At 38.4% G+C, this 20,583-nt stretch overlaps 1 long non-coding RNA gene across 3 annotated transcripts in view; it reads left to right on the top strand.

The window, feature by feature from the left end:
* The window catches only part of LOC133040223 (uncharacterized), a 235,311-nt gene extending 226,983 nt beyond the window's left edge, over window positions 1–8,328 (top strand). For 2 of the 3 annotated variants that reach the window (XR_009688925.1, XR_009688923.1), the window contains exons 4-5: window positions 2,216–2,301; window positions 8,115–8,328. This is a non-coding gene — a long non-coding RNA (uncharacterized LOC133040223). Of the gene's footprint in view, window positions 1–2,215; window positions 2,302–3,540; window positions 3,664–8,114 lie in introns of all 3 variants that reach the window. The other variant, XR_009688924.1, reaches the window with a different exon arrangement.
* The last annotated feature ends 12,255 nt before the right edge of the window (window positions 8,329–20,583 follow it).

Raw genomic sequence — 20,583 nt, 5'->3', positions numbered from 1 at the left:
CAGTTCAAGGGACTCTCAAGAGTCTTCTCCAGCACCATAGTTCAAAAGCATCAATTCTTCAATGGTCAGCCTTCTTTATGGTCCAACTCTCACATCCATACATGACTACTGGAGAAACCATAGGTTTGACTAGATGGACCTTTTTTGGCAAAGTGATGTCTCAGCTTTTTAATATGCTGTATAAGTTTGTTATAGCTTTTCTCCCCAGAAGCAACCTGTTTTAATCTGAAATGTGGCTAAAGCTGAGAGATTGTTTGAAGGATACAATTTTTTTGTGTAATTAAAAAAAGGAAATCCCTAAGCTAAAGAAAATCTTAATTTTGTCCATTTTAATGCTATTATAATTCTGAAGACCTGCCTCTTGAGAGATCTGTATTCAGGTCAGGAAGCAACAGTTAGAACTGGACATGGAACAATAGATTGGTTCCAAATAGGGAAAAGAGTACGTCAAGGCTGTATATTGCCATGCTGCTTATTTACCCTATATGCAGAGTACATCATGAGATACATATAGTTAACTTATATGCAGAGTACATCATGATAACTGGACATGGAACAACAGATTGGTTCCAAATAGGGAAAGGAGTACATCAAGGCTGTATATTGTCACGTTGCTTATTTAACTTATATGCAGAGTACATCATGAGAAACACTGAATGAAGCACAAGCTGGAATCAAGATTGCTGGGAGAAATATCAATAACCTCAGATAGGCAGATGGCGCCACACTTATAGCAGAAAGTGAAGAAGAACTAAAGAACCTCTTGATGAAAGTGAAAGAGGAGAGTGAAAAAGTTAGCTTAAACCTCAACATTCATAAAACGAAGATCATGGCATCCGGTCCCATCACTTCATGGCAGATAGATGGAGAAACAATGGAAACAGTGACATACTTTATTTTGGGGGGCTCCAAAATCACTGCAGATGGTGAATGCAGCCATGAAATTAAAAGACGCTTCCTCCTTGGAAGAAAAGTTATAACCAACCTAGACAGCATATTAAAAAGCAGAGATGTTATCTTGCCAACAAAGTTCTGTCTAGTTAAAGCTATGGTTTTTCCAGTAGTCATGTATGGAGGTGAGAGTTGGACTATAGAGAAAACTGAGCGCTAAAGAATTGATGCTTTTGAACTGTGGTGGTGGAGAAGACTCTTGAGAGTTCTTTGGACTGCAAGGAGATCCAACCAGTCCATCCTAAAGGAAATATTCATTGGAAGGACTGATATTGAAGCTGAAACTCCAGTACTTTGGCCACCTGATGCAAAGAACTGACTCATTTGGAAAGACCCTAATGCTGGGAAAGATTGAAGGCGGGAGGAGAAGGGGACGACAGAGGATGGCATGGTTGGATGGCATCACCGACTCAATGGACATGAGTTTGAATAAACTCTGGGAGTTGGTGATGGACAGGGAGGCCTGGCATCTTGCGGTCGGTGAGGTCACAAAGAGTCGGACATGATTGAGTGACTGAACTGAATTGAACTGATAATTCTAAATTGAGATGAATACTCCTCTTTCCAATACTTCTTCAAGCAAATTTCTCTTCTAACCATTCATGACCCTAATGTAGAATTTTATATATTAATGGATAAGTTCTTCCTTATTCCTAAATTCATTACAGCATTCTCTTGATTACCTCATTAGTTTAGATTCTATCTGAAAAGTAGATTTCTCCTTTCTTTCTTGTTTTCTACAACAAATATATATTGACTACCAGCTACAAACCAAGCACTTGGATAAATTATAGGAATGCACATTTTGGTCAGTAAGGTACATGGTTGCTTGTTATCAACTAGACTTCCTCTGCTCCTAGCCCCCTCACCTCCCTCCTTCTCCACTGAATTTGTGTGTTACAAGATTTTATGTGGCACAAATTTCAAACTCATGTGCTAACACCCGGTGATTCACTTCACTGAACTTATTATCATCTTTTAAAATTTCTACCACATTTATTTGAAAAGATCTACCCTTTAGGAAAGCATTCTGGATAGTTTTTATCACCTCGTGTTTTACATTTCACACTTCTCTGGTATTTTATGATTTCATCCTCTATTCACTTCTCTGACATCTGCCGGCCACTACTATTCATGTTGATAATGTATTAGTTTTGAATGTTTCTTAATGAATGAACATCTCTTTGGTTTATGCTGTTCCTTTGGAAGAGATCAATTGACATTCTTATAGGCTAATAGTTTTTTGTTGTTGTTCTTCTTAAAGATGTTCAAAAGGGTAACCTTGGTGACTCTGAAGTGGTATTTTGACTTGGGAATTTTGACTGCGACAAAATCAACAATATTGTGGTGGTGAGTGCAATTCTCATTTACTTACTTGAGTAATTACTTTGTTTTTGACTTTCCCCCCTAGTTTTCCCTTTGGACACTGAAGAAAATGACTTTCTTTATATTTTAGTGGCATCCTCATAACATGACAGGGCTTCCCTTGTGGCTCAGCTGGTAAAGAATCCACCTGCAATGCAGGAGACCTAGGTTTGATCTCTGAGTTGGGAAGATGCCCTGGAGAAGGGAAAGGATACCCACTCCAGTATTCTGGCCTGGAGAATTCCATGGACTGTATAGTGCATGGGGTCGCAAAGAGTTGGACATGACTGAGCGACTTTCACTTCACTTCACTGTTCTCTTTATCTTTCTAAGAACTGACTATTTTCTTCTATGAAACTTTGAATAAGAGCATGATATTTCTCATAAGCAAGATTGTTCATTTCAAAGCTGGATAGTCATTTAATCTCTTTAATCTTGTCTTCATGAATACCAACTAACATGTGAGGATTTCCCTAGTTTATGTAATAAATGAAGAATAAATAGCAGAAGCAGATGATTTCAGAATCTCATTACATGATGACTGGTCATTCTGACCAGTAAAATGGATCACAGCATGTTCAGAACAGGCTTATGGGTTCCTGCTGCTTGTCATTATGAAACTTGACAGCAGCAAAACAAGGGCTCATTTTTACTCTACCAAAGATTATTTTCACCAGATGAATACAGACCCACCCTTGCCCTTGATCTTAGATATTATAGAATGGTCCATGTATTGAAAGAGAAATAATGATCTCTTCTCCTGTCTTGGCTTTATATTGACCTAGTTACATTTTTAAATTACCTTCAATACTTACTGTCAATATCAGGAGTTTTGGTATCAGTTTTAAGTCATGCAACATTGGACAACCCACTTAACCTCTATGACTCAATAGTGGAGCCAAACTGAAGAATATCTAAGGTTCATTGATGCTGAAAGGTCTATAAATTAATAATACATAGGCTATCTAATTGAAGAAGGAAATGGCAACCACTCAGTATTCTTGCTTGGAAAATCCCATGGACAGGGAAGCCTGGCGGGCTACAGTTCATGGGGTTGCAAAGAGTCAGACGTGACTGAGCGACTGAGCACAGAGGCTATATAAAACATACTATCTTGTGCTGCTATTAACTCACTTATTCTATTGTAATCATCTTTATCACCTTGTCTTACTAGTATGTTTCCAAAAGGTCTATACTATTTCTCTCTTCATGTTCTTCCACCAGAGATTTGCATATAGGACTCAGTAATGTTTTTGAATGAAGATGACTTGTTAATAATATTGAAGATGGATTCGGTTTACTAATTCATTCCTATTTGTGAAGACTTGGGTATGGGGGAAGACAAAGGTGAGATTTTTCATCATTCTTCCTATTCTTCCTTTATGTAGCAGATTCTGCTTGTTTCCTGCTATTCACAGACCCAAACTCTACCCAATAAGGCTGAGCATTGTTGACACCCAGGACTCTATCCTGAGGCTTATTTCTGGCTGTAAGAAAACACTTGGCCTCCAACAAGAGAACATCGTTCTAGAAACCACCTTCAACCAATGACAGAAGTGGTGGAACATGCCTATATCATAAGATTGTATTGTGTTAGAGCACAGTGTCTTTTCAAATTTCTAAAACCCTGTCTATTTTCACTGTCATTTTGCCAGCAAGTCCACCAAATTCCAAAGTGTTTGATTTAACTCTCATTGGCTTTGAAGCAGAAGGTACATACATAGAGAATGGGTCCAATAGTTTATTCCTTCTCGCTTTAGTGATTATTAGCATAAGTAGATTTTCTTTTTGCCTGCATTTCCTCAGCTAGAATCATTAAGGCAAATGTGTGGCTTCAATAGTGAGATGGGACAAAGAGAAGAAAATAGCAGTTTGAAAACTAAGAAGGCTTCAGGGAAAAAGCAAATAGTTTGAAGGCTTGAATAAGAATCTTCGGGTGGTTTCTGTATAGCTTGATGGACATCAGGAACATGGCAGGTATGAGAAATAAATCCTAAGATGAAGTACACATTAGATTTTCAATAAATGAAATAGTGAATAAGTGTATAAAGTATAAAGGAAGCTGTAAATACCAGAAGTAAGTTTCTTTGTTTATTTTGAGAAAAGTCATGCATTATTGTTGTTGTTGCTTTGAGAAGAGAATATTGTATTAATTTTATGAAAAGGGGAGTTTTCTTATTTTGGGAAGTTACTGGCCTGAAATTGAAATTGATTCATTAATGAAAGATCAAATTGAGTTGTATACGCTTGCTATTTTCCTTTAGAAGTCTTAGAAGTTTAATAATTTGGAATAGGAAAATTAATAAGGCCAATACTGTTTTTTAATACAGTTTATGTAAAAGCTCCTTCACACTTAACTTTTTCCTAATGGTGGCTATTTGCTCTATTTTTATATAATTAATTCATGATGTATGATTTTACGTGAATTTAACATGTTAGCAAGAAAAATAATCTTTTACTTCATATTATCCCTCTTGATTTGTGAATTCATGGGTATACTAAATAAACATGCATTTAGGCATTCTTGAAATATATGTAATTTTACAGATTATAAATGAATGCACAATTTTCTGTGCCACACCTTAACACACATTATGGTTTCCTAAAAAGAAATTTAAAGGTCAGATTAAAAGTGTTATCTCCTTCTGGTTATATCCAGTTGTTTATACTTAGCTAACTTGTTGATACGTTCTGTTCACATAATATCTATTTATACCATCTCTTAGGTTCTCTTTGATGATTAAATGCATGAGCAACTACCAATAAAAATGCAATTGGAAGACAGATGCTATCATAAAGTGCTAATAACCAAATTGAATGGAATCGTGTTACTATAGGATGTATGCATTTAAATATTAACATATTATATTGGGTTCACCATTTATTTAGGAGTTGAAAACTCCAGATGGAACACATTTCATCTTGATATTGTAAACGGTGATTAATCCATAGAGACAAAGAGGAAGATAAAAAGCTTAGGATTGCAAATAATGGAAATACAAAGGAAGACTACTAATGTGGGCATATGAGCTGCTTATGCAATCCCAGAGTCAAGAAGATCCCTTAGAGAAGGGAGTAGCAACCCAATCCAGTATTCTTGCCTGGAAAATTCCATGGACAGAGAAGCCTGCCAGGCTACAATCCATGGGGTTGTAAAGAGTCGGACACAACTGATGACTAACACTTTCCCTTTCACTTTATGTGAATTAGATAAATCTGTGGGTCAAATGACTGGAGACAAATAGGAATTTGGAATAAAAAGAATTATGAACTAAGTGTTCATTGGTAACGTCTGTCACATTGTTACTGTTTGTGGCCAATACAGTGGCAATCAATTAAAAGCTGCCACTTTCCATAGATAAATTCACCTAAGGAAGCAATAGTTCTTAACAAAAGTTCTGAACAAATAGCAGTCTCACCCTAATAGCTACAAAAATCAGTTAAACAATGTGTTTGAGGTACTACAAGCTTCTTGAAAGTCTGATTGTATAGATGATTTCATTGCTTTCTGTTTATATGAATTACTTTTTAAAAGATATCTAGGAACACTTTCATCAGGCATTTATAAAAGTGAATGAACTCTGTTGACATAAAAAGCACTCAGGAAGCCTAGGTAGTATTTTCTGTAGTCTAAGACTACCTCGATAGAAGCAAGGTTCAGATTTATTTCTTACAGGGAGAGCTACTGCCACCCCAGAGTGTTGATTTTGGTTCTTGTTCTCATCTTTCTCAGAATGGACTCATGCGATATGAGTCCTGCATCAAGTGACTATTACCTTCTCCAGGCCTCTTGATCTTAAGGTATTATACGTGGAACACTGATTCTTGTCTTTTTGCTAACCCTAATGGGACGCCTCTCTATGGCGTGTGATTTTCCCTGGTGCCTGTCTGTAACTCATCTTGCCTCAGTTTCTATGATCCCTCATCTCCCTGTGGGGCTTCCTGGTCTCTTTATTCATTTAACAAGGAATTAAAGAGTGGCTACTACATGTAAGGCAGTGTACTAGATTCTATGAGGTGTGTGTGTGTGTGTGTGTGTGTGTGTGTGCGCGCGCACACACGTTCAGTTGCTCAGTCATGTCTGACTCTTTGCGATCCCATGAACTGTAGCTTGCTAGGCTTCTCTGTACTTAGGATTCTTCAGGCAAGAATACTGGAAGAGGTTGCCATGCCCTTCTATAGAGATTCTATGGAAATGGCAATAAAAATCTCCCCAAATCCTTGTTCACAGAGTTTGCCCTCTAGTATAGTGGAGAAGAGCAGATATTAGATGAATAAATGTGTTACATACCATATTGATAACTGCATGGCAATAAAATGAAACAAAGACAAACTTGTTGTCCAGTCACCCAGTCATGTCCAATTATTTGTGACCCTATAGATTGCAGCATACCAGGCCTCCTTGTCCCTCACCATCTCCAGAAGTTTTCTCAAGTTCATATCCATTACATCAGTGATACCATCCAGCCATCTCATCCTCTGATGCCCTCTTCTTCTGCCATCAATCCTTCCCAGCGTCAGGGACTTTTCCAAAGAGTTGGCTGTTCCCATCAGGTGACCAAGCACTGGAGTTTCAGCTTACCTACACTAAACTTACCTAGAGTAGTTAGGGAAGTCCTCTCTGATGTGGTTGCATTTGAACAAAACCTGAAAAAGGTGAGGATGAGAGGCATTTCAAAATCTGGGGGAGGAAGTTTGCAGGTGAAACAACAGTAAGACAATGCCTTGAAGTAGATGTATGGTTGGGGAGCTCAAGGAACCTGGAGCAGTGACTGAGAAAAATATGAAGACAAAGACAGTGGGGGCGGGGGTTGGGTACAAATTATATAGACTCTTGTGGTTCAATGAGTTCTGAATGAGATGGGAAGTTACAAAGTTTTTGAGCAAAATCACAGAAGCCCCTTTATGTTTCCTTGCAGTCATTGCTCTAAGAGTAATCTCCTCTACTTTTAACACCATAGATGACTCTGACTTGAACTTTATACAAATGAAATTGTGTGGTAGAGTCTCTTGATTATCTAACTCACTTTATTCAAGTCATAGTTGATAGATTTATCCCTATTGTTAGATATAGTTGTAATTTACTCATCTTCATTGTACCAACTTTCACTGTACAAATATGACACTATTTAAGCATTTTAGTAATAATTGACATATAAATTGGTTTGGCTGTCATGGACAGTGTTGTTTTGAACTTTTTTTACACTTCTTTGTTTTGTTTTTAATATTTATTCATTTATTTGACTGCCCTGAGTCTTAGTTGCAATACACAGGATCTTCATTATAGCATGAGGGATCTTTTTAGCTGTTACATGGGAACTCTTAGTTGTGGCATGTGAGATCTAGTTGCCTGACCAGGGATGGAATCTGGGCCCCCTGCATTGGTAGTGTAGAGTTTTAGCTGCTGGACCACCAGGGAAGTCTGATTTTTATGTTTTTTTGAATGAATGCAAGTATACTTTTTTTTTTTTTTTTTTGGTCATCTGCAAGCACATGGAAATGCTGGGTCAGACATTATGCATATATCCAACTTTAATAAATGCTACCAAAGTAGTTTCCAAGATGGTTATAAACATGTATACTTCCATCAGCAGTGTTCCAGAGTGCTAGCTGTCCTGATTCTCGTGCTTTTATGTAATCTACCACCCTCCTCGTGTGAGTATGCTGGACCCAGTGACTTGCTTTTAGTGTATAGAATATGACAAAAATGACAGAATGTTACATCTGAGATTAGGTTGTTATGACTGTGAGTTTGAATGCTTTGCTGGCATTCTCATCACCTTGCTTGCTTCCTCCAGTGAAACCAGCTATGTTGTGCCCTGCACCATGGAGAGGCTTCCTGAATTAAGAATTAAGAAGAGACGCAAGGCTTCAGTCCAACAGCCAAGTAGGAAGTTAATGTTGCCAACAACCACTGGAGTGAGCTTGGAAGCAGATTTCACCTTCAGTTAACTTTTATTTAAGATGACTACAATTGTGTGAGAGACTAAAAGACATAACACAGTACACAGATTCTTGACCCACAAAAATAATAAATGTATGTGACATAAATGTATCTTGTAAAATGTATGTTGTTTTCTGTCCTTAAGTTTTTGGGTAATTTGTTATATAGCAAGAGAAAATTAATAGGGTTTTCCAGGTGGCACAGTGGTAAAGAATCCACCTGCCAATGCAGGAGACTCAGAAGATGTGGGTTCGATCCCTGGGTGGGAAGATCCTGTGGAGGAGGGAGTGGCAACCCACTCCAGTATTCTTGCCTGGAGAATCCCATAGACTGAGGGACCTGACAGGCTACAGTACATGGGGTCACGAAGAGCAGGGCATGACTCAGCATGCAAAGCAAACAGATAAGTAATACACTGGCCATTTGGATATGCTCCTTTATAGTGTGTCTGTACACAAAGCTGGCCCAATTTTCTGATGGGTTATCTGCATACTTGCTTATTATTTGTTTATTCATAGGGATTTTTGAAATATTCTGCATATGAGTTCCTAACACATATATTGCATATACCTTTTCCCATTCTATAATTTATCTTTTTACTCTTTTAGTAGAGTATTTTGATGGACAATGATTATTAATTTTAATATATTTAACTTGATCAAATTTTTACCTTTTTCAATTAATGCTATTTCTGCCCTGTTTAAGAAATTTCTACATATTTCAAGGTTATGAAGATATTGGTCTGTGTTTCCTTTTAAATTTTTGTTTATCTTTTACATTTAGAACTGTAGTCCATCTGATTTTTCTTTATGGTGTAAGCTAGTATCAATATTTATTTTTTTCTTTTAAGGATATCTAATTGATCCAGAAGCATATATTGAAAAGAGTATTCTTTCTGCATTGTACTTCAGTGTTATACTTGTCATCAAGCAGGTGACTGTATATGTTGAATTCTTCTATATTAACTTGGTAAGATGAGAACCACTTTCCCCAGAATATTGTTGCCTGAATGGTTTCCACTAGAGCTGGCTAATAGAGGAACTTATACAAGATTTAGAAGGAGAAAATGAGGAAGTTATCATTGTTCTTGGAAGTCTTAGATACGGCCATGGAAAGACACAAAGGTGCTGGTGGGTTGTATTAATGGCTTTCCTCTTTTCTTTCTATTTCCATGTTTAACTTTTCTTCCTGACTGCTACCCTTGCTGGGCAACAGCAGCCCTAGGCTACCACCCGGTGTTTGGCAGTGCACCCACAGAAGTAGCAAGATACGGAGGCACCAGTTTTCTCTGGACCTTCCACTATTTTCTTCTCCATGGTCTCCGTCCTTGGGTTTCTTGCTTAGATTTTTATCTCAGCAAACTGACTTTTCCTCCTATGCCAATGCATTAAGAAGATTGGTTAGTGACTTCCCCGATTCTCCAACTCCCCTTGGGATCAGAAGACATAGATGTTAGAAGCATGTGATGAGAGATCTTTTCCTGAGTACAAGCTGATACAATTTGTATATATGGGGCTGATCATACGATCTTCTGTTTGTACTGTTGATCAATTTTTCTACTCTTGCATCAGTAATACACTGTCTTAATTATCATAGTTTTAAAATAAGTCCTGATACTTGGCAATATAAGTCCCTAGCTTTCTTCTTGAAGATTGCCCTGGATATTCTTGGCCTTATAATTTTTATACAAATTTCACAATCAGCCTGTCAATTTGCACACACACACACACACACCCCACCCAAACTGCTAGGATTTTTAACTGAGATTCCACTAAATCTTTAGATCAATTGCGAAAGAATTGGCATTTTCAAATAATGTATGTTCTGACCCATGTATAATTTAGGAAGAAATGGAATCAATCTTCCACAAACTCTTCTAGAGAATAGAAAAGAAGAAGCACTTACCAAATTGTTCTGTAGACCAGTATAACATTGATATCAAAATGAGTTAAAAGTTGTAGATTTCAATATTGGACAAAAATATCCACCAGTGTGCTATCTGGGTACAGGCATCCTTCCAGTTCTCTGACAGCTGAACCAGGGCTTCTTTCCATGCTCCAAAAAGGAGATGACATTTGGCTTAGAAATGGAAAGTCCTGACAGTGATCCAGCTTGTTATAGTTCCTTAGAATCACAAATTTATATCCATCTCTTTGAGCAAAGTCTAGGCATTGCCATTCCCCCTGAGGTGAATCTCTGAACAGAAGAAATGGACAGCACAGACTCCAGAGCCATAACTTCTAGATCTGTAAGAGATGATCAGATTGTATTTAGGCTGTTCTTTTGGAAAAAGGAAAAGTTAAGGGAAGGGGAAGCCAAAGTTTCCATCTTAATTTAAAAAATTCACTGATGAGAAATGGTCCCATCAGAAACTCTTAGGACCTGCCCCAAAGATTCCAAGCTGAAATCTCCACCCTGTGCTCCATGAAACAAATGCAGACACTCTCAGATGGAGAGTTAACTCTTTAGTTTTCTTCTACACCAGGAAGATGGGACACAAATATTGTTCTCCATCTCCTGGGATGGTTTAAATATCAAGCCCTCTGTCCTCTCAAAGAAATAATTCGTTATTTAAGTGTTGATATTTGGGCTCAGGGCCCCACTAAAGAACAATGTAAAAAAAAAAAAAAACAAAGATTTTAAGAAAGGGAGGACCTCCCTTTGAAGAACATTGGAAAAAGTTGTAGAGGGAAGGATTAGTATAAGATTAAAAGGAGGTGAGAAGAGAGAGAAAGTGAAAGAGTTATCAGGGGTGCCAAAGAATCAACAGGCTGACCTTGAAGAAGTTTCCCAGACTGAGGAGGACCTGCAGGAGTGCCCTGGCTAAGATACTCTGGGTACTTAGAAAGCTATACCAAATGGACTGTTTCATGGCCTGAGCCTTCTGCTCTATCCCTGTCAGGTAATTCTAGCAGATCCCTTGTGCTCTGTGCTCACTGTTCATCATCCTCTCCCAATCCCACCTGTCCAGATCCTTGTAAATTTCAGAGAAATACGTGTTCTGTTTACTTCCTAACTGGGTTTTTATGGGGAAGCACCCTTGGATTTGTTCTTGGGGAGTGATTGCAAATTGGATACCCCCTGACCTTGGAAAGTAGATGGTGACAGCCCTATTATCCTGCCATTTCTTGTCCAAATATTAAGTAGTTTTAGTCACTATACGTGTAATGACTTTTTCACTGGAATTCCTATTCATTCTGAGGGTTCAGTTCAAGTGTGATCTCTTCTGAGAAGCCTTCCTCTGTGCTTTCAGGAGAATCTTTAACTTCTCCCTTAGGGTTCTGATAGTTCTTTTCATTTGCCTCCATTATATACTTTGTCATATTATTTTGTAATTATTTGTATATTTGCTTGGATATCTATATCATCTGTAAAGACATCATTGTATTCATATTTAGCATCCCCACAAATAGTGCTTTACATATAATAGAATCTTAAAAGCTGTTGTGGAATGAATCCACCCATGGGGAACAGGACTGGCTACATAATTTGTGGATTGCAGTGCAAAATGTAGACATAGGACTCCTTGGTCAATAATTGTTAAGAATTTCAAGACAGTAAAAGTAGAGCATTAAATTGGGTATGAGATCTTCCTGAATGTAGAAACCTGCCCTGTGTCACTTCTTAGGGTGTGCGTGCATGAAGCTGGCCTGATGGAACTCAGTCTTGGATTCAGTAAGATCTGAATTATAGTTTTAGAATAAAGGGTGGTTGTATTGTCTTCTAGGGGCTTCCCTGGTGGCTCAGAGGTTAAAAGCATCTGCCTGCAGTGCAGGAGACCCGGGTTTGATCCCTAAGTCGGAAAGACCCCCTGGAGAAGGAAATGGCAACCCACTCCAGTATTCTTGCCTGAAGAGTATTGTCTTCTGAGTTATAGAAATTACCAATGAGACTGCTGTTTATTATAATTAATATATTTTTTGGGTCCTTCATTCAACAACTATTTATTGAACACATACTGTGTACCAGATAGTTGGCCCAATGTTAGATATATAGTTATAAGCAAGACCTGAACCATTTTTGAACAAGGATTGTGTTCAGTGGGAAAGATAGAACTTAAGGGAAAGCTATTCAGTAAATTACAATGGTGAATATGGTAAATTAGAAATGGTGATATGATTGTAAAGCAAGAGATACTTACCTTGTCTGAGAAATAAGAAAGACTTACAGGGAAATACATTTAAGCCAAGTTCTGAGCTGCATAACAGAGTGTTAGCAGATCAGAGAGGGAGAAGAAGCACATAAGCAGATAGAAGAAGAATAGAGTGTGAAGAAGAAGAAGGAATCAGTGAAATAAAAGTTGAAAGATGAAAGCTTAACATTAAGGGAAGTAGGAAGCAGAAATAAAATGTGAATGAGAATCCTTGAGAAGAGAATAAGAGGTGAACTGAGGAAGTAATAAAGTGAAATAGTATGCTGGAGTTAAGGTAGAATTTGGAGAAGTTGAGTAGACATAGATATTGAAAACACATACGAGAGACCACAGGAGCAGAGGTCAGTGTTCATGGCTGCCAAAATCTCCTAGGAGGAAACTGGCAATATGGAAAGAGAAAAAATATTTAAAATAAGTGTTGATGGTTACTATGACTATATTAATGTCCTGTGGTTGTTATAACAAATTACTATAATCTGAGAGGTTTAAAAACAACATGAGTGTATTATCTTACAGTTCTGGAGGTCAAAAATCTGAATGGGTCTCAAGCTAACATCAAGGTGTTGGCAAGGCTGGTTTCTCCTGGAGGCTCTAGGGAAGAATCTGTTGCTTTGCCTTTTCCAGCTACTAGAGGCTGCACAACTTCCTTGGCTCATGTCTTCAAGCCAGAAATTTCATGGCTCTGACCTCTGTTTCTGTCATCACATTCCTTCTCTGATTCTCCTACCTCCCTCTTTCACTTGTTAGGACCCTTATGTGATGGCATTAGGCCCACTTGAGTAATCTGGGATAATCTCCTCATCTATGGGCTTCCTCAATGGCTCAGCAGGTAAAGAATCTGCCTGCAGTGCAGGAGACACAGGAGACACAGTTTTGATCCCTGGGTTGGGAAGATCCCCTGGAGAAGGAAATGGCAACTCATTCCAGTTTTCTTGCCTGGAAAATCCTATGGACAGAAGAACCTGGCAGTCTGTGGTCCAATGGGTCACAAAGAGTCAGGCACAGCTGAGTGACTAAGCCCTACAGATGCTTAAGTTAATCAGATCTTCAAAGTCCTTTTTGTCTTAAAGGGTAACATATTCATAGGTTCCAGAAATTAGAACACAGACATTTTCTTGGGGGCCATTGTTCTGCCTACTGCAATTCCTAAGCAGCATCTGTGCTTGGTCACTCAGTCGTGTCCAACTCTTTGTGTCCTCATAGACTGGAGCCCACCAGTCTCCTCTGTCCATGGGGGTTTTCCAGGCAAAAATACTGAAGTGGGTTGCCAAGTGCCACTTCTGCTCATCCCTATGGGTTTAGTTTCCGGTCAGTTTGCAGGATTATTCAAAGAAGACAGTCACACCCTCCCATCAAAACCAGGGGGCGCCTCACCCTCTTGAATACTGCAAAGCCTGCCTCCCACTGCCCTGGTTCACTCTATTTCTGAGTGCAGCTCACGTGGTCTTCTATGGCATGGGGTATCCTCCTCCCCTAGGCTGTGAATATTTGTGATAATAATCAATCTCGTCCATCAAGTGCTGGGTGTTATGTGCTCAGCCAGCTCCCTCCCCAATGGGGCAAAATGGATATTTGATTAAAACAAATATCTATCTCCCTTGAATTTCTGTGGAGTTAAAAAACTTTTTAAAATTATGTTAACCTCTTAGTCAAGAACTTGGCAAACTTCTATATAGGACATCATCATTAACCAGTAGCCATTATTATTATTATTGTGACTGAAGTATCAGTATTATTATATTTTACAATTCCCATTCTCTGTGCTCAACGTGAGTTGAAATTACACACTTTTCTAGTGACCCATATAACTGTGTTCTGAGGAAAGGAGGAGATTAAGTTAAGACACATTTGGGGAGCACAGTGCAACATAGAGTTTTAGTGGTATGAAGAAGACTAGTTCGTAATTTTCTGCATATGCTAACCCGTCATTTTTGCTGGAAGTTGTCCAGCAAAAGTATATTTTAAGGTAGTGAGGGTAGAGGGTAGACATAAGTTTAAGTTGTATTTGTCAGAGAAATAATGATCCTTACTTATTGTGTACAGACTTCAGATGATGGCCAATGAGCTATGCACCCTTGATTTGTACAAAGAAATGTTTCCCAAGGTGGATGATGGAAACGTCAGAAAGAATGCAGCAAAATCCAGAGATCAGATGCAAATGGGAAGAAAGATGAAATGATTTTTGGATTTGGAGTATTTTTGTTGCTCTTCATCATTAGTGAGCATCTGAAACATAGTATCATCATTTACTTGGAAGGGAAAAATAGGCCTGTTTTAAATGTGAGTGCTACTCATGGACTGAAGCAAGAAATTGCATTTTAACAGCGGAGTATTGATTAAACCCAAAAGGATAGGACAAACATCAGGGGAAAAAAATCTGTTCCTGAGTTGTTTATGAAAAATATTTTCTTAAGCCCATGATACAATTGGCAAATAAATTGTCCATGGTTATAAAGTGCGCAGCAGAGCTTTCTAGAGTAGAAAATGAATAAGGAAAGCTCCAGTTCTGTTTGCAATCCTGCACTAATCAGCGCACTCTTTTATGTTGTTCAATTTGAGCAAGAGCTCTTTGCAGAATGTTTCCTCAAGCTCGTTATGCTGCAAGCCTGTTTCTCTCATGGAATACCAAGAACCCGGCTTGCTCTCTCAGCACCTCAGCACAGAAAGCCTCCGCTTTTCATTTCTTCCCCTCAGACCACATTTGATGAAAGCCTGCTACATGTTAGCTGAGGCAATCTGCTGTGGCAGTCTTTTTAGTTTTACTGACATGGAGAAATGTTCTGAGAAAATGGCAGATGTATAGTGTACATTGAGCAAAATCAATTTTTTATGCAACAAATGTAGTTTGCTGTCTTTGCATACCGAGATCAGGAAATCTATCCCTTGGAAAAATTATAGGTCTCTTGGGAACAGAGCTGATAAATACTTAGAAACTTTCCTCCTTGCCTTTATACTGCAGTGTTTTAACAGTTTTTGACCCCAATGACCTGAGAAAATATGAGCTCTGTTAGATTCAAAAAATGATCTTAGGCAAAAATCTAGAATGAGTTAATAAATAAAACATATTTAAAAAATAATGTTGACACATCTAAAAAACTCTCTCCTAAACACTGCACCCATAGATGCAACTGGCAGCCAGTTACCAATAGGTCATGTCCTCATGGTGACCTCACCTGCTTCCTGAGTGGTAGTCTAAGAATTCCAGGAACTCTAAGAATATCTAAAACTGAGCTAACTCCTCCTTCTTTCCTTCTCTGGTTTCCCAGTCAAAGGCCCTACTATTCAGGCAGTTGTTGAAACTTAACTCCTTGCCTTCTCAATTTTACCACTCCTTACTTCTTCCCCGCCTCTCCCCGCCATCCTCTTCCACATATATCCAAGTAAATTACCAGCTATCTTTTTATTATATCTGCAGTCATTTTCACATATCTATCTTCAGTTATCCCTCATTGTTCCTGCCCCAGGTCATGTCTGCATTCACTCCCTTCTGGAATGACATCATTCTTCAAGCAGGAATCTTTACCTTTTGTCTTGTGCCACTGCAATCCAGTTTTCAAACTAAAGCAAAGTGATCATTCTAGAATTTGATTCTGATTATACCCCTCTTTGATTTAAAGATATTTTATGTGTTTCTATTGCTCTTCCAACAAAGTTCAAACTCCTTCAGAGGTCTTTATTTTTCCATTTGGGATCTTTCTTCTTGGGCTTCCCAGGTGTCACTGGTAGTAAAGAGTCTGCTTGCCATTGCAGGAGATGTAAGAGGCCCTGGTTCAATCCCTGGGTTGGAAAGATCCCCTGGAGAAGGAAATGGCAACCTACTCCAGTATTCTTGCCTGGGAAACCTATGGCCAGAGGAGCCTGGTGGGTTATAGTCCATGAGGTCGCAAAGAGTTGGATGCATCTGAGCACATACATATTCTTGCACACAAACTGCCAATCCCATAAAACATATCTTTCACTTTCTGAAATAAACACAGCCTTCACTCAACTGCTTTCTCTGCCTTTAACAATCTTCCCCACTAGGTGGCCTGACTAATTCTTACGTATCTTTTAGTAATTTTTTTCTGCCACCTGCTAGACTAGTAGAGATGCCTCACAAAGCTCCTTGTAATTCCATTTTTAGAGCACTAGTGTGATTTATTATGATTGTGTAGTTCTCTGTCCCATCAATAGACCTCAGCTCTGAAAGGGGGACCACATCTCTCTGGTTCACTGTTCCATCTTTAGCTCACCTGTATACCAATCCAGTCTAAGTGGCCCAGAACAAGCTTTCAAGACATATCTGTTGGCATGCTAAGTTGCTTTCATCTTCTCTGACTCTTTGCAACCCTACAGACTATAGCCTGCCAGGCTAAGAGATATGAATTATTAATATATATACTTAGTATATATACTATATACGCTAGGCATAAAATGAGGTGTCCATATGCATTATTTTCTTTAATGCTTATGATAACTCTTGCCATAGATATTATATTCATTGTACAGATCAGAAGTGTGGCGACCAGAGAAGGACTGAGCCTGCCTAAGGTCACAGAATGAGGTCAGGGGTAAGGCTGGAATAAAGATGCAATATCCAGTTTTCTGCCTAAAGTTGCACACTTCTTTTGTGAATGCAGAGTACTGGTTGGAGATGGCAAAGAGGCTGGTAAAGGAAAGGAACAGTTTGATACAAGGGACCAGTGGAAAAAGCATAGTGGAGAATAAGTGCGAGAAGAGACTCTCCTAATTTCCTGAATGCACAGAATGCAGGCTCCATCTGGAAAGAGGGTTCCTCTCCATATCTTGTGTTAGACAGCTCCCCCTGCCCCCCACCTCCCTTCTACCTGCTGCATCCCAAGAAGGTCAGAATTTTAGGAAGGAAGGCAGATAAGGAGACCAAGATCCTAAGCTCTGTCTACCAGGTCTGATTCATGTGAAAGTTCTAAAAGATTTTCTACTTTTTATTTCTTTGATACCATAATTCCATCTCTTTGTTGGGCAAGCTGAGTAAAATGTGTTTGGTTTAATTTTTCATTGTCTTTGCTCCCAAAAATTCATTTAGGAAAATTGGGAGAGTTTATTTACTGCCATGCTATGTAGGCCTTCAAGAAGCTTTACCCACACAATTCTCCTTTTGTTTTGAAATATTAATTATTACCAAAGTAGTACTTTGTGTTTGGCAAATATGGCCTGGAATTTACTGCTTCAATTCTATACTACATGTAAGGCTCTAGGGAGGGCTTTGAATAGCAAATTTGCTTACTTTTCATTTTGTAATATTGAGTTCTATTTTATGATGTCTCTAAATTTCTGCAAATTTAGGAGACAGAGAATGATTAAGAAGGAGAACATTCTCAAAATTAAGGTTGTCTTTTAGTGATTTGACTCATTGAAAATGGAGAACAAAGCAATCTGAATGAAGAATTTTAGAATAAATCATCCCTAACCAGGCATGACATGTTGTACATCAACTAAGTTCTGATGCACAATTAGTCACCTAATTAGGTTTAAAATTCATTTAAATACATGGCTCCAATCCCTGGCCCACCCACTTATTTTTATTACTCCCATTTAAGCACTGAATACAATATAAGGCTCATATTGCAGAGCTCAGTGGCCTAAACAAACGCACACTAGGTGAAAAGACAAGCAACCTATTTGAATGATCAGTTTAATAGGGTATGCTGAGACTCTTATTTTACAGGGAGTTACATGTGCTTTGAACAGTGTTCAGTGGGGAAACTGTCTTTCTGTAGAATTTCTCAGACTAATTCCTGAAATGAAGTATGAATCCTACTTGCTTTACGTGGTAATACGGTGAGTCAGGAATAAGTGGATGATATCACTAAGGAAGGGCTTCCCAGGGGCATTACTGGTAAAGAACCCACCAACCAATGCAGGAGACATGAGACACAGATTCAGTCCCTGGGTTGGGAAGATCCCCTGGGGGAGGGCATGGCAACCCCACTCCAGTATTCTTGCCTGGAGAATCCCATGGACAGAGGGGCCTGGCGGGCTACAGTCCACAGGGTCACAAAGAGCTGGACGTGATGAAGTGACTTAGCACAGCACAACGTGGATTCTCCTGGGTGCCTGCTGAGATGGCTGTATTTATGTCGGGTCTCGAAGCGACTAAGCACACGTTGTTAAGGAACCCAGCTTCTGTGGCAGTGTGTTCACTCTTTCTGGATGCCATATAATAAGTCCCCTGTTATACTGATACTAAGACACACACTTTTCCACATTTTTATTATCCTTAAAATTGGGTTGTATCTTACAATCAATGATGATATCCCATTTATTTTCTGGTGTTTTTTCCTTGGTAGTATATAAAGTAATAGTGTGTCTTATAATCAGTGGCATCTTAGATGGAAGGAAATATAATGTGTTACTCTTCAGGCAACTTTAAGTGGAGCTTCTCTAAGTAACTGAAAAACTTACTTAATAGACACAGTGTTTATTCTTTTATTCCTTCATTTCAGTAGTATAATTAACACTGTTCTCGAGACTAAGAAAATAAAGTAAGACACTGATACTACTCTTTAATACCCTGTAGTCAAGTAGGAAAAATTGTTGTATCAGATATATTTTGGTATACAACATTGAGAGTAAATACAAGGTACAGTGTGAAATTATAGGAACTCAGCATATTTTATTCAACTAACCTCTTTTGTACATTTTTAATTTTATGAAATGTTTTTATCATCTGTTCCCTCCTTTGTGGTGATAGTTCATGAAGAGTTTTTTTTGTTTGTTTGTTTGTTTGTTTTTAAGAGAGAAAGTAAGGGTTCATTGATATGACAGTGAATCTCAGATTTTAGTGCCTAAGGATGACTAGGGATGTTTATTAACAATGTAAATTCCTCGGTCCTCTCCAAGACATTCTGATTCAGTCAGTGTTGGCTCAGGAATCTGTGTTTCTAATAATCTTCTCCTTACCTCCAGCTGATTCTGATGTTTAAGATGGTGTTTAATATACACTTTGGAAGACATTGGACTGGACAGAAAATACTCACCTGGAGCCGGTTATATTAAGAAGGATTAATCAAGAAGGATTAATATAACATTTTGTTGTTTAGTCACCAAGTCAAGGCCAACTCTTTGTCCAACCACATGGACTGTAGCCTGCCAGGCTCCTCTGACAGTGGGATTTCCCAAGCAAGAATACTGGAGTGGGTTGCCCTTTCCTCCTTCAGGGGATCTTCCTGACCCAGGAATTAAACCCATATCCACTGCATTGGCAGGCAAATCTTTACCATTAAGCCACCAGGGAAGCCCAATATAATATTTTACTTGCTTATTATTTATTTAAGTATCCAAAACCTGATACATTGAGATAGAATTACTTAAATGACAGCAAGAATTGTGCAATAATGAATGCCCATACTAAATAGAGAATTTATCCTGCTTTAGTTAAAACAGTTTTGTTTGGCAGCCAGAAAAATAATTAACTTATAAAAAGTCTCTGAGAATACTTTATACTTAAATCCATGTTTAGTTATCTTCTTTCTGCTTTTCTGAAATGAGAAATATTGAAGGGAGATACAAGTAGATGAATCTAATCTTTGAGAATAAGAAGGTGAAGAAACAAATGGAAAGTGTTATAGGTAGAACTGGACTTCTTTGCTTTTCTCCTTTGTTGTGTTATGCTATAACCCAACGCTATGCTTTGTCAGTTATAGAAATTGCCAATGCGAAGTGAACTAGATTGCAATGGGAAGCATCTTGGGTAATGAAAGAGAAATCCACTAAACACTTCAGGCCCTTCAGATGAGCAAGTACCTATTAGTTTCAATGGCTGGCCTAGCTAATGATTCTCACTTACTTTAACTGGAAATATCTTGCTTTCATCTGTCAGGAGTCAACAATTATCCTAATGAAGAAATAGAAAAGCCAAAGTATGCTTTTGACCTTTGTAAGTTTATTATTTTTCACTCTGGTAGTCATGAAAATTTTTTATACTAACTTGAAGGTTATGGATGGGATGTGGTAGGCTTGATTCAATTAATGCGTTTGTTGAATATTTTACTTGAGTATGTAAAATGACTGACACCAATCATTAGCTTTTATGTCCTGGTTTAGGCACCATAAAAACAACCAAAAGCATACCATTGACAACAGCCAACTGTAGCTAACAAATGCTGCTTCTATTCATGGACTTATTAAATGAACAAGATTGAAGGATGCC

Source organism: Dama dama, chromosome 20, assembly GCF_033118175.1.
Source record: "Dama dama isolate Ldn47 chromosome 20, ASM3311817v1, whole genome shotgun sequence".
Classification (NCBI taxonomy): domain Eukaryota; kingdom Metazoa; phylum Chordata; class Mammalia; order Artiodactyla; family Cervidae; genus Dama; species Dama dama.
The sequence above is the reverse complement of the archived record's forward strand: the minus strand, read 5'-3'. Positions and strand labels throughout refer to the sequence as shown.